Here is a 13,358-nt window from a genome sequence, read left to right on the forward strand (position 1 = left end):
GCCTGTGGCCCAGTCAAGTTAACACGTAAAACTAACCATCTCAGACCCTCAAGTTGGGTTAAGAGCTTTCCTGGGTCTTCAGATCTTCTATACATATACTTGCCACATCTCCCACCCCCCATCATCTTAATCATCTTTATGTGTCTAGTCAGTAACATTTCTGTGCAATAAACTAATGTGTAATCAATCTCCAGAACTTGTTCATCTCACAAGAATGGAACTCTCTACCCATTAAAAAACTATTTTCCATTTCCTCCTCCTTCTAGCTCCAGTAAACTACCATTCTACTTTCTGTCAATAAGAGTTTGACTACTTTCTGACTTTTGTGACTGGCTTATAGAGCTTGGCATAGTGTCCTCAAGTTTCATCTGTGCTATAGCATGTGTCAGAATTTCCTTCTTTTAAAGGCTGTATAATATTTCAATGTATGTACATACAACACTTGGTTTAGCCATTCATCTATCTATGGGTACTTGAATTGCATTCACCTTTTGGCTATTGTGAACCAAGCTGCTGTGAACATGGAGGGAATGTTTTTATGAGAACTTGTTTTCAGTTCTTTCAGATACATGTTTACAAATGAGATATACTTTCTTGTCTTAACCCTGATCAGCACTGTTTGGGATTCCATCTTCTCCCACTCGGCTCCCTCCCTCTGGTCATGCTCGACTTTAAGTTCTGTAAGGATTACACTGAGACTTACTCATCTTGGTGGCACTGTGAGGATGAATCACTTAGCAAATAACAAGGTCCTTCTTAATAGCTTCCTCTTGGCTGCCCTATACCATCTAATCACTAAGAACAGGACTCTATACAGAGAGTGTTTGATCTCAAAATAGCCCTAAATTCCAGAATTGGGCACATATTCTTGATTTCAAAGTTCAGAATTCTGGGTACACCAGGGGGAAAACCAAATTCTAACTAAAACCAGGAATAAGGCATATGGTTTATTAAACTGGGCTGGGAAAGAATTAATGAGAAACATTATACATTAATTTTTACTCTTTAAAACTTAGCGCTAAATGTGATGGCATTGATCACTGATAATACTCTTTCTAAACTTATAATTTGAGGGAGGATTTGGTCAGGCTGGGAATCAAACCCAGGCCTCACATATATAATTTGTTTTTATTTTTAAAAGTTGGATTTTAAAACTAACTCAAAGACTGTACTAGAAAATCATGCAAATAATCTTTTAATTTTGTGTACACTTTGGGATACAGCGGGTGTCAGTCCGCCTTAATTTTAGGATCCGTTTTAGAACTGAAATTAGAACGAATGGACCTAATCATCTAAAGCAAAGCGGCATTGTGAGGCTGAATTGAAATTCTTTTACAGTGGTGCATATGATTTTTCACCTCCCCCTCTAGATTTCATGAGGATTAAATAACCAAGCTACAGGTTCAGGGTCCGAAGGGCAGAGGTGTTGGAAATGATGAGATGTGCCTTGGGAACTGAGTTGGTCCCTCTGACCAAAACACTTGAAAAGAACAACCTAGAAGATGAAAAATTTTTATTTCAGCTCATGGTTTCAGAAGATTCCATCTGTAGTGGTCTGGCTTCAAGGCAGAAATATCATGGTAGAAGGGCGTGGTGGAAGAAAGCTCATGGCAGCTGAGAAACAGAGAGAAAGAAACTGGGGAGAAGAAAAGCCCTTGCAGCAGATGCCCCAGTAGCTACTTCCTCTAGTAAGGTCCCACCTCCCAGTAGTCCATTCAGCCATCAATGAACTAATCTACCGAGTGGATTAATCCAGTGCATTGTGGATTAATCCACTGATGAGGTCAGAGTCCCCCCTCTGCACCCTGCTGCATTGGGGAACATGCTTACAACCTGCAGGTTTGGGGAGGGACACATTCCAGATCCACACCATACCAAGAATCTTAAATGCCTTGTCTGTAATCTGTCCCTTGTAGTCTCACTGAGGTTGGTTGGACATACAGTATTTGGCTTCCAGGAAGAACTAAAGCCTATTTCTTTCTCAAGGGTTTTCTAAACACTGGTGGCTGGAACAGCCGCTACTCATGCTTGGCTTTGTGGCACTGTGAACGGGCTTTGATCGGATTATTCATTTCGCCACTCCTTGCCTTAAATCGTGTAGCATTTTTGTCCACCTATGTGGGCCCCTCTGGTTGCCAGCAGAATAGGAAAGCAAGCTGGTACAAGAAGCCGGGCATCCCACACACTTTCCTCTGGTTGCCTGAGCCAGGAATCCTTGCCTGAGCAACACAAGCCATAGTGTTGGTTTTGGACACTGCCACCAATTCGCAGCATATGTGACATGTTTCCCAGAGATGAGAAGTCAAAGTAGACTTCAAAAGGCATTGCCCTAATAAATCTAGCAGGTAGAGTTCCAACATTCCCAGTAAGACCTACTGAGGGACAGGTGCTAGAGGAGACGTTTGATTAAAACAGACACTTGATTCAACTGGACTCAATTTCAGCTTAACCCTCCCCTCTCCCTCTGCCTGGAGACCACTCACGGACCCTTCAGATGCACAGAAGAGAGAACAATTCATTCTGTGGCTCTCCGGGGCTGTCTGCAGTGCCAGCCAACATGTCCTTGTTACTGTCAAGACTGTGAAAGGAAACGTCTGTTTCCAATAGAAAGTCACCCAGTTCTCAGACTTTCTAGGGTTTCTTCAAGGTGGCAAACCTTCCTCTCTGGCCTCACCCGAATTCCATTTGGGAGAAAAACCTCTCTCGCTCCCGCCTCCGACTCTGAATCTGATTCTGATCTGAGCTGAGGTCAGCAAACTGCTTTCCTGTGCCCCGACCTTTGTGTGACCCCGAAGTCTGGGTCCTGCCTCCTTCTGGATTGCCAGCTTTGCTTCCAGCTCTGGCTGAGTGTACCTAGTAACCAAACTGGGGCCCCTGGTGTTCCTGATCCTCTGCAATGTCCCTTCATTCCAGTGAACTTGGCACAAGCCCTGGTGGAGGAACCGGGCATGAGCCGGCTTGCTCTCCTGGCACAGACCCTGGGGCGGGCTCCCAGGCACCAACCGTGGGCCTTGTGGTAACAAAGCATGGAAAAGTGCAGCCCCGTGCTTTTCCAGTCTGATTCACACAGGGAGTCACCCGCGGCCCTGAGAGGCCCCAGGATGGGTCGCCTATCACTGTCTCTCACACCTCTTTATGGAGCAAAGAGACTCGTGTTTCAGGCCTTGGAACAGCAAATATCGCATTATTTACTCTTCATCAGAAATAGGACTCTCTACAGCCATACATAAGATTTCAACAAGCACCAAATTACCTTCACGATCCTATTGAACAGAAGTTTTAAATTAACCACCAAAGCAGGGGGGTGCTTGGCTACAAGCCGGCACACCCCCGCCCTTTCCCTATCTGGCTATCTTTCTGGGCTCGGGGTGCCAGCCAGGGCCTCACCTGGAATGGCTGGAGCCAAGTAGCGGTCTCAGGGGTAAGCTCTTAGGGATAACGTCATCTTCCTCCTGAAGCCATTCCTGACATCCGGGAACTGGCAGGTGAATCATCCATTGCTTTGTTTGAGCACAGACATTAACTAGGCAAGTGCAGACTCCTGGCAGCGTTCCCAAACACGAGCTTCCTTGGACACGGTCTCACCAGGGTCCTTCTTTCCCTCGCTTTGCTTTTCCCCTGAACAGTCTTCTTTTGTTCCTGTAGGAGCTGTTCCACGCAGCAGGCCACTGAGGCACCTTCTCTATGTCTGAAAACCTGTTGCACACAGGTCCCCTCCGTTCTTCCTACCACCCACCCCCATAGCTTTCTTGCCCCACAGAGAGAGCCCTGGGCTCCTGGTAGCTGCCTTCATTCTGTCTTGCCTCCTCCACGTGATGGCACCATGTTAGACGTGAAACCGTCTGACACTGCTTCTGCTCCTGGAGGATCAGATGGAAAGGGAAGGAAATTAATCTTCCAGGACCCTGAGTCTAAATCCATTCTGGTCTCACTTTCTCATACCCGCAAGGCTACCCTATCAGCAGTCAAAAAATAAAAAAGAGGGAGAAAAAAAAAATTGTGGAATGGTAATAATGAAAGATTGATCCTCTAAATTCCACATGCCAGGATGAGGAACAGATGTGTGTTAGTAAGCTTTCCATGACTGTAACAAAATACGTGAGCAAATAAACTTATAAAGAGAGAGGGTTTATTTTGGCTCAGAGTTTTGGAGGTTTCAGTCCATGACTGATTCGCTCTTTTGGCTTTGGGCCTGTGGCAAGCCAGCAGATCATGGCAGGAAGCATGTAGTGGAGCAGAGTTGCTCACCCTGTGGCCTAGATAAAAGAAAGAGGAAGAGGAGGGGGTTGAGTTCCCCAAATGCCCTTTTATGCTTGCTTACAATGACATAAGGGCCTCCCTCTCTTAAAGTTCCCAATAGTGCCAAGCTACAGGCCAAGCCTTAAACACAAGGGTTTGGGGGAGACATTTCCAGATCCAAATCATTGCAGGTGAGTTTCCATTCACTGACTAACAGCCTGATTAGTTCCACCCAAGCCAGGACCTGCTGCCTTCTCCCCTGTGCATGTCATATGCAAATGACCAAAATAAACGACTGCCCTCTGCAAGCTCGACTGGTAGGTAAATGTACCCCTCATAAAACAAAGGCCGTGTTTCTGCAAATGCCAAAGTGCTGGTTCCAGTCTGGATTGGAAATGCTATAAGACAGCCTGCGGATGATTAAGTCACAGGATCAAGAGACTTGGAAATCCCCACGGTCGTCTCCTTGGGCGTGGATGGTGACAGTTAAGCAAAGTGTAAATCTGTTAGCCTGGTCTACTTTGGGGAATGATTGTACCTCGACAAGATGAGTGAATGAAGGAACGACGCTCATTTCCCAAACCAAGTAAGCCCACCTTACTTAGCACAGGTGTGGTGAAGGGAGATAGGAATGGGCTCCATCGGATGCTCCCTCCTTACAAGGTGGAGTTTCCTCTGCAAAAGCAGAGCTGTAGAATTGAAAGACACAAGTTCATGTCCCCAAAATAAAGACTAGGGTCCATTTGCAGGTGGGGGTCATCAAAGAAGACCCTTAATATGTCCGAGGTGGGAGAAGGCACAGGTTGAGGTTGCCAGGAGTGAGTCAGGAGAAGCAGCCCTGCTCTAACAAGGCGAGTCTAGACTCTTGGAGGCAGATGCTTGATCCCATTCTCTGCTCCTCACAGCACCTGCAGGTGCTACAACCTGGGGGTCCCTTCTCTCATTGCAGGAACAGCAATTCCTAAGTCCACATCTGCTGCCTTCTAGACGGTCAAGCCCTCCACCTTTCCTTTTATTTATTTATTATTGTGGTTCCGGAGATCCAACTCAGGGATGCTAGGCAAGTGTTCTACCACTGAGCTAACACCCCCAGTCTTTAAGTTTGCTTTAATCCAAATTGTTTGCAAGGTGATTGACAGTACAGAGCCCAGATAGCTGAACTGCCCGAGTGGGAAATGGATCTGATTGATTTGATGCAAGTAGGGTCACATGCCCTTGTTATGGCAGCCTTATGTTGGTTTGGCCATTTTCAGGAAATCTAAATTAAATTTGGTAAATAGTCACCAAATTGCAAAGTGCTGCAAATACAGAAACGAACCTCTCAATCCTTGCCCATAAAGAGCCCACATTCATCCCTCGGTTGTTATGAATTAGGGAGAGAGAGCACGAAATCGCCAAAAACAAGGATGGATGGCTACCCCACATGGCCTCTGTGGTGGAGGTAGTTTATCTGGTCTAAAGGAAAAGAGTTTTCCAGACAGGACAGAGAAAGGAAAGACTCCAAATGTTCCAGGATGAAGGGCTGAGGCTGTGGCTCAGTGGCAGAATGCATGTTTAGCATGCTCCAGGCCCCGGGGTTCAATCCCCAGCAAAAAAAAAAAAAAAAAAAAACTCAACAATGAAAGGCATCTTCCCTCATTGTCACTGACCTTAGGCAGAACAGGTGGGAGCAAAGAGAATGAGCAGAAAGGAGTCGGACTCTGTCCTTGCTTAGGATTTCAAGCTGTGCTCCTCTGACTTGGTCACTTTCCAAACATATTCTTATAATAAAAAGGAAATATCTCAAGTACTTTCTTCATCTGCCTTTAGCAAGACCTAGAAATGCAAGGGACCAAGAGCAGCACACCATCATAGGAGACAGAAATTCGGATCCAACAGGGTGGGAGAAGGATCTGAGTCCCTGTTAACAAGGTCAGGGAACTAGGCTACGTTAAGGCCAAGTGCAAAATGGAAACATAATTTCACACTGTGAAGAAGAAGAAGGCAAAAGAGAAAAGAAAAGGAAAAAAAATAGAAGGTCCTTTTGAGTTTAAATATTTTTGTTTCAGATATCTGACAGTTCTTTGCACCCCCTCTATCCCTCTAGGGAAGTGGGTGACTAATTTGAGACAATTCTAGAGTAACCGCTCAGTATTCTCAAATGATGCAGAAAATTCCACAAATATTTGTGCAGTTAGGATGGCCTAGAATTGAAAAAAAAAAAAAAACAATTGGCAAATAATACTTGCAGGAGTTGCTGAAGGTTAGACATTTTAGAAAATCTTACTGTGGTATTTCAATAGTCAACTACTATTGCAGTGATGTAGAAAGAAGCTTGATAGTCCAGAAATCTCTGTCATGACTCTTAGTTCTAATTTTAAAGCACATTCTGAAATAGGCAAAAAAAAAAAAAAAGTCTTAAATGTGCTCTCTGGAAGAACTTAAAGCATAGCTTTACATCACACACAAATCTGCATCACAGTGCAGAGGAACACATTCTAGAAGATGAGCAATTGCCAAGAGGCCATAAAAATGGCTTGGGAGGGCTGGGGTTATAACTCAGTGGTAGAGTGCTTGCCTAGCCTGTGTGGGTCGCTGAGTTCAATTGTCAGCACTGCATATAAATAAATTAAATAAAGGTCCATTGACAACTAAAAAGTATTTTTTAAAAAATGGCTTGGGAAAAACCAGCTAATTTGAAATAAATCTTGAAAGAAGGAAGAGAGGTAGTAAAACCTTTATATCACAGGTGAGGGTAGGAAGATATAAAAAGGTGAAGAGATTTACCTGTGGCCACACACACATTAAAATTTTATCTTAAACGTCCTTTAAAGCCCATGTGTTCAAATTTGGGCCCCAGCTTGGTGCTGTGGAGAGGTTGTGGAAGTTTCAGGAGGTGGGCCCTAGTGGGAGGCCTTTGGGTCACAGGGAGAAGGCATTGGAAGGTGATAGTGGGACCTCAGACCCCTACTCTCATTCGGTGTGTCTTTTGTTCCCTGGCCATAATATGCTGCTTCACCATAGACTCCCAACAATAGGGCCACCAATCATGGACTGGAACCTCCAAAAGTGTGAGCCAAAGTCAACTTTTCTCTTTAAAAGTGGATCATCTCAGGCATTTTTTAGAGTGACAGAAAGCTGACACCACTCTGGAGGAGTTCTTGGTCTTGAGTTCAGCCCCCTCTCCTCTCCAGCCAGCCTGGCCCAAGCCTTTACCTAGCTAGACATTTGATGTTCTGTTAATGACCTTGATCAAAGCAGAAATAGTACCAAAAAACTCGGCAGTAGAGAAAGAGTCGGAGATTTTAAAACTGCAGCGTATACTCATATAGTTAATGCACGAAGAGTAACAGAATTCAGGGCAGTTCAAACAAACATTCTGAGGAACAAGTGAGGCATGAAACTCTATTTCAGGGATGCCAGAAGAAGCATCAGAAGGAACAGGTAAAAAGGGTTTTCAGATATCTTAGAGAGTCGAAAGCAGGATTTAGCCAGGTTGGCAGTGACCTTAGACAGTCGCACTTCTTTTAAGTGGATTTTGAAATTGTTGACAAAGGATAAAAGGGTGTAGAACTGACAAGTCAGGCAAGCACAGAATTGAATGGATTATTATACAAAAGGACTGAAATCAGAGCATAGCGATCTCAGTATGTACAATCATTTGGGTCAATTTTTTTTAAAAAGTCTCAAAACAAGATACAAGAAGCAGATTCAGGGTCTATGTTAGAAAAAGTTTTCATCTGAAAGAGCCGGGGCACATTTAGTGACTGAAATGAACTGTGGGTGTCAACTGGCTCCATTTCATTGGTCCTTCAGCCACTCAAGAGAGGCTTTCTAAATGAGGTATCAAAGCCACAGTGGAAACTTGTGTCCAATGCTCCAAGTAGGCTCTAACCACCCATGGGAAACTCAGAATCATAGAGTTGTTTGTGGATTTGGCTCCAAGTCAGACATGTTTTGAAGCTTTCAACACTGACTATTTGCATCCATTAAATCAACTCGTGAAAAAGAGAGAGCAAACAAATGGGATATGGAAACTTTGCGTCTCAGCAGAGAGCCAACTGGTTTTTGTTGTTTTTTTTCCCCCCTCCTAACCAGAGACCAGCAGAAGAGGAAGGGAAAGAGTTTGCTTTTCCCGGAGAGCTGAATTTTTCCTGAAAGTCGGGCAGGCAAAGAGGAAAAGCTTGGATTCTATAAGATCTCAGCTATAAAGAGGTCAGCTTCCTCCCATTTGTGGGAGGAGGACTTTGGGTCTTCTGGTTTGCACAAGCTCTGGGGCAGGCAGTGGGCACCCTGCCTACAGGGTCCTGTGGAATTTTTCCTGTTTGATTCAAGCAAAAAAACTGTTCTTTTAGAAAGAGCGGGTCCAGCCTACTGCACACCACCCTCTGGTGCCATGTTGAGCCAAGGCACGCAGAGACCTGCCTCCTGACCCAGATGCAGGGAGGGGTGTGCCTTGACGACTACTGTCCCTTCCTCCCAGCTTTTACGATCTTAAGACCTTACCTTCCAACCATGTGAGGTAATTAAAAACGATTAGCTCTGAATCAGGGGCGAATCATCCACCAGTTTCCTGCCTGGGGGTTGAGTGGGAGGAAACGCTGGGGTGAAACCTCTGAGACCAAAAGTGATCTAAAAATCTTCATGGCAGTGGTCAGTGAGGGTAGGCTCCGAAAGGGAGGTCTGCCCCCCCCCCCACGGGGTCCTGTTTCTATGTGTTCCATTTCTTCCCAGTGATGACGAGGTCGTCCCAGTCCGCCTGGGGTGACCAACATCTGTGCAAGGACACCCTGGCCCTAATCTCTGAGAAGGTGGGCCAGGCCGCCAGCCTCCCTCAAGCAGCGACCCCGCCACAAGGTGGCAGTCGCGAGCAGCAGGGACGGTACCTCCGCCTTTGCTCTGGGTTCTAGGAATCAATTTAATTGCAGCATTTGGATCTCTTAGACCGTGCGCTGAAACGTTTTACTTTGTAAGGTGTCTACCTTGAGTTTCCCTCCCATGAAGTAATGGACAGAATAAGTAATCCATGAATTGGAGTTTAGAGTTCCTGAGTTCCAGGAACTTTATCTTGACTCCTTCCCCTGCTTCTGCAACTGACACCTTCCAGGTTTACGGTAACTTACCGGGTCCTGAGTTGGAATCCCCAAAGGGTGTTTGACCTCAGAGCACTCCCAATCAACAGAATCACCTGGCGGGCAGGTGAAGGCAGGTGCGCCTGGGCATGCGCACTTCTGACAAGCTTCCAGGGCATCATGGGGCTGCGGGTGGAAACAGGCTTTCAAAGCCGCAGGCTACATGTCGTTCCCTCCCTCTTTTCCAGCTACGTGACTTAACCTCCACAAGCGACAGGCTAGCGAGAAGTTCCAAGGCGTGTTTGTTGGTGAAAGAATTAGAGGAGAATTGAAATAAATGTTGGGGAGTGATACTACCTAAATAATATTGTTGGATTGTGTGCATGTGTGAATATGTAACAATAAATCCCATCAATATGTACAACTATAACCCACCAATTTTTAAATGGGGCGGGGGGGGGGGTTGAATAACCTATTGCAATCACCGCTTGGGCCAGGAAACTAGTCTGTTTTGTTTTGTTTTTTTCCCCTCCATGAACTAACCTTTAACCTAGAGCAGATTCCCCCCACCCCGCAAGAAGTCAAAGTTTTATCTTTAGAAGAGGACCTAAGCTGTAATCCTTCCTTCCTATGAGAATGAAGTCCATTTCCTTCTTTTTCTGGAATCATTTTCCCTTTATCCTGAACTAGAGTAAATATTTACTGAGACCTGTGTGCCAAATATCAAGCTGTTGGTGCTAAGAGGTTTATATACATGAATTCAAAAGATCATCACGACCATTTTACAAAGTACATGTCATGAAGCTAATTTACAAATGAGCCACCCCTAGGGTTGGGGAAGTTTGGGGGGTACCCAAGGTCACAGAGCTGGTCAGAAGTAATATAGGTATTACTTCAAGACCTGACTTCAAGGGATCAACGTTTAAAAGAGTATCACACTTTCTGGAATACTCCATTTACTATGATATGAAATAATCACAAAAAATGGAAGACCTGTCACAAGCAATTCTTCTAATGATCTGTCCATTCATACACACATTTTACTAAGCACATACGATGCGCTGTGCATTATAATTAAGTCCTGGGAATAGTGTGGTGCACATATAAAACTTTTCAAAACACATTTTCTCAGGTTGTCTCATGAAAATATCTTCTTAATGGTTTGTCCTTTGAATTGTTCACATGAGCACATGTTACTAAACCAAGGTGTTGTATACCCTCTTCCTGTTTCTGGAAAAATTCCATTGATTTTTTTTTTAACCTAAGTCTAACAAATCTGTTTTCTATTGTAATTAAAGAAGAATGTGTTGCTTTTTATTTTATTTTATTTTTGGAACAGATAATGCATTTTCATAAAGAAACAAAAGTGTAATAGAATCAATATTAGTCTCCTTCCCCCATCCCCAGCCCCCAACCCCCAGAGGAAACTACTTCATATGTTGTTTTTCCTTTCTTCTCTTTGTTCAAACACAAATGGTAGTTACAATCTATGAATTGTTCTCTACTTTTTCTTAGTTGGTACATCTTGGAGATGATGCCAAATCATTAAATGCAGTTACCTCCTTGTTTTTAACATCTACATGCTTAAATAATTCTAAAATGTACCATACTGTGTTTAAACTAGTCCCTTGTTGATGAACATATAATATGGCCCAATATTTTGCTATTACAAACAATTCTACAGTGACTACTCTTGTATGTATATCATTTTACACATGAGCAAGTATACCCACAAGATAATTTCCTGTAAGGGGAAATGCTGGGAATTGAAAATAGTATGTGCATTTGTAACAGAAAAACTTTTTTCATTATGGAATTTTTCAAGCATTACAAAGGAAAGAATAGTACAATGAACCCTCCCATCCCTCATCAAGCTTCAATGATTGCCAGTAATCCATGGCTGATACTGTTTCACATGCATATATTGGCCCCATTCATTTCCCTCATCTCAATTTATTTTGAATCAATCCCAGACATAATGTTATTTCACTGGTAAATATTTTGGCACTGTTCCTGAAAAATAAGCCCTTAAAAAAAGAAAAGAGGTGTGTATATAATTTCTTCGTGACACCTAAAGTAAACTAATAATTTAGTAGTACCTTCAAATATCCTGTTAATGTCACATTTTCCCAGATTGTCTCATAAAAGTTTCCTTTTTTAATGGTTTGTTCTTTTGATCAGAATCCAAATGAGTTCCAAATATTGTAGTTGTTTAGGCCTTTTTTTTTTTCAAATCTATTGGCTTCTCCCTCCTTTTTCTTTTTGCAGCATGTTGTAGAAACTCGATAAGTTTGTTTCCAGAGACTAGATTTTGCAGACTATATCCCTATAGAGTCATTTAAAATATTTCTAGGAGCAACAAAGAAACACAAAATTGCCCATTTTCCACCTGGTCTTTCTTGACAGGGTTTTTTTCTACTTTTAAACAGTTTCTAAATAAAATTCTGTATTTCAAGAGAAAAAAAAAAGAAACACAAAATTAAATTGTAGAATTTCTTAATAGTAAAGAGAATATAACACAGCAAAAATCTGTCTGGTAGTCAAAGCAGTTACTAGAAGAAAAATTGTAGAACTAATTAACTATGCAATAAAAATAAGATCAAAATAAATAAACACAACTCAGAAAGATGTAAAAAGTAAGACAAAAGAAAGCAGAAGAAAAATGCAGAAATCATGTTTCATCACTTTGTAAACTTGTTTTTACAAACTGGACCTTGAGACTCATCATTTGATAACTAGAGGATCGTTTTGTCTTTGCAGCTATAGAAACAGACAATCAATAAATCTAAATAGTTGTCAACAACACACTTCATTCAGATATTGATTTGCTTTGACTATCAGTGAGAATTCAGGTGGAGTGCTGGTTACTTGTATTTCTGGTTAGATACCTCCTAGTTCAGGGAACAGGAGGTGAGGTTGCAGAGAGGGCTAGACTCTTCCACATTCAAGGCTGGTTGGCTCCTGTCTGTGTGGCAAGCCTCCGCCCTCTGGCCCTCTGGAAGTCACCAGAGTGACTGAAGGGAGGTGGGGGCATTTCTCATCCTGTCAAGTGCCTGCAAGGTCTTGCCATGTGACAGACTCCAGTTCAAATCTGAAGAGTGCCCATCTGCCTTGCCTTGAACAAATCTTTGTAAGCTGAAATTTCCTCACCATAAAATTGGAGTAATAATCCTTACCTAAAAGGTCTCTGGGAGAGACCAGGAAGAGCTCAGTAAGTGGCAGGACGCCCTTGACTCTCATAGGTAGCCCCGATGGAGTATCAACCCAAAGAAAGCCAACAAATAGCTCTTCCTGGCTTTTCTGAAAAATGTCTGACCCTGAGCTTCCCTCAATGTTAACATACTATTCTCGCCCACAGAACTAATACCACGCTTTTGCTGCTACTTGTTTATCTTCACGTGTCTGCTTGGGGAAGGACCCCTGCCCAAGAGCAAACATTCCGATCGCGATGTCCCCTTTCCCATGCATGGGACTCTGTCCATGCAGTCTCTGCTGCATTATTGAACAGTGCCACCTCTCCCCCACCGAGGATGGGCTTCTTCCAGAGGACTAGGATTTTTAGTGTGGAAGGCACCTTCCCTCTTCACTTATGCTTCCCGGTCTTGGAGGGGGATGCAAATAGCTAAAAAGCATTGGAGTGTTGGGGTAGGAGCTTCCCTTAGTACTTTCCCTAATGGAACAAAGAACCATCATCCATTCTTCTTCGTCATCTCGAGTTCCTTTTGTGACGGACGGAGGCCGGCATCATCAGAGTAGGGCAGAGAAAAGCCCACCGTACAAAAGCGTGCCAGGCGCGCGCGCTGACTGCTTTCCTCAAAACTAAGAAGTGGCCCATCCGATCCCTAAGGCCGCGGCCAGCCTCCGGTTCCCGAGAAGGTGGGACAGTCGTGGGTGACCTGCCTCGGCCCTCACCCTAAACTCTCCCCTGGAGCCCAGGAGTGGGGCGAAGCTCGGTAAACACCGTGCGCCAAAGAACGGGGGAGAGCGAAGGTGAGATTAAGCAAAACAAAGGATCGGGACCTTTGAGCGCTGAATCCGGGCGCCGCCACCAGGAGGCCGAGGGGCGCC

The 13,358-nt window shown here is 44.0% G+C and overlaps 1 protein-coding gene across 2 annotated transcripts in view; it reads left to right on the top strand.

Moving 5' to 3' along the window:
• The window catches only part of Fhl2 (four and a half LIM domains 2), a 72,515-nt gene that overhangs the window by 20,772 nt on the left and 38,385 nt on the right, over positions 1-13,358 (top strand). Inside the window, exon 2 of one of the 2 annotated variants that reach the window (XM_048810465.1) lies at positions 3,646-3,709. The exons of the other annotated variant lie outside the window; for it this stretch is intronic. The gene's annotated coding sequence lies outside the window, so the exon portion shown is untranslated. The remainder of the gene's footprint in view (positions 1-3,645; positions 3,710-13,358) is intronic. 2 annotated transcript variants of the gene reach the window in all.

Source organism: Marmota marmota, unplaced genomic scaffold (assembly GCF_001458135.2).
Source record: "Marmota marmota marmota unplaced genomic scaffold, marMar, whole genome shotgun sequence".
Classification (NCBI taxonomy): domain Eukaryota; kingdom Metazoa; phylum Chordata; class Mammalia; order Rodentia; family Sciuridae; genus Marmota; species Marmota marmota.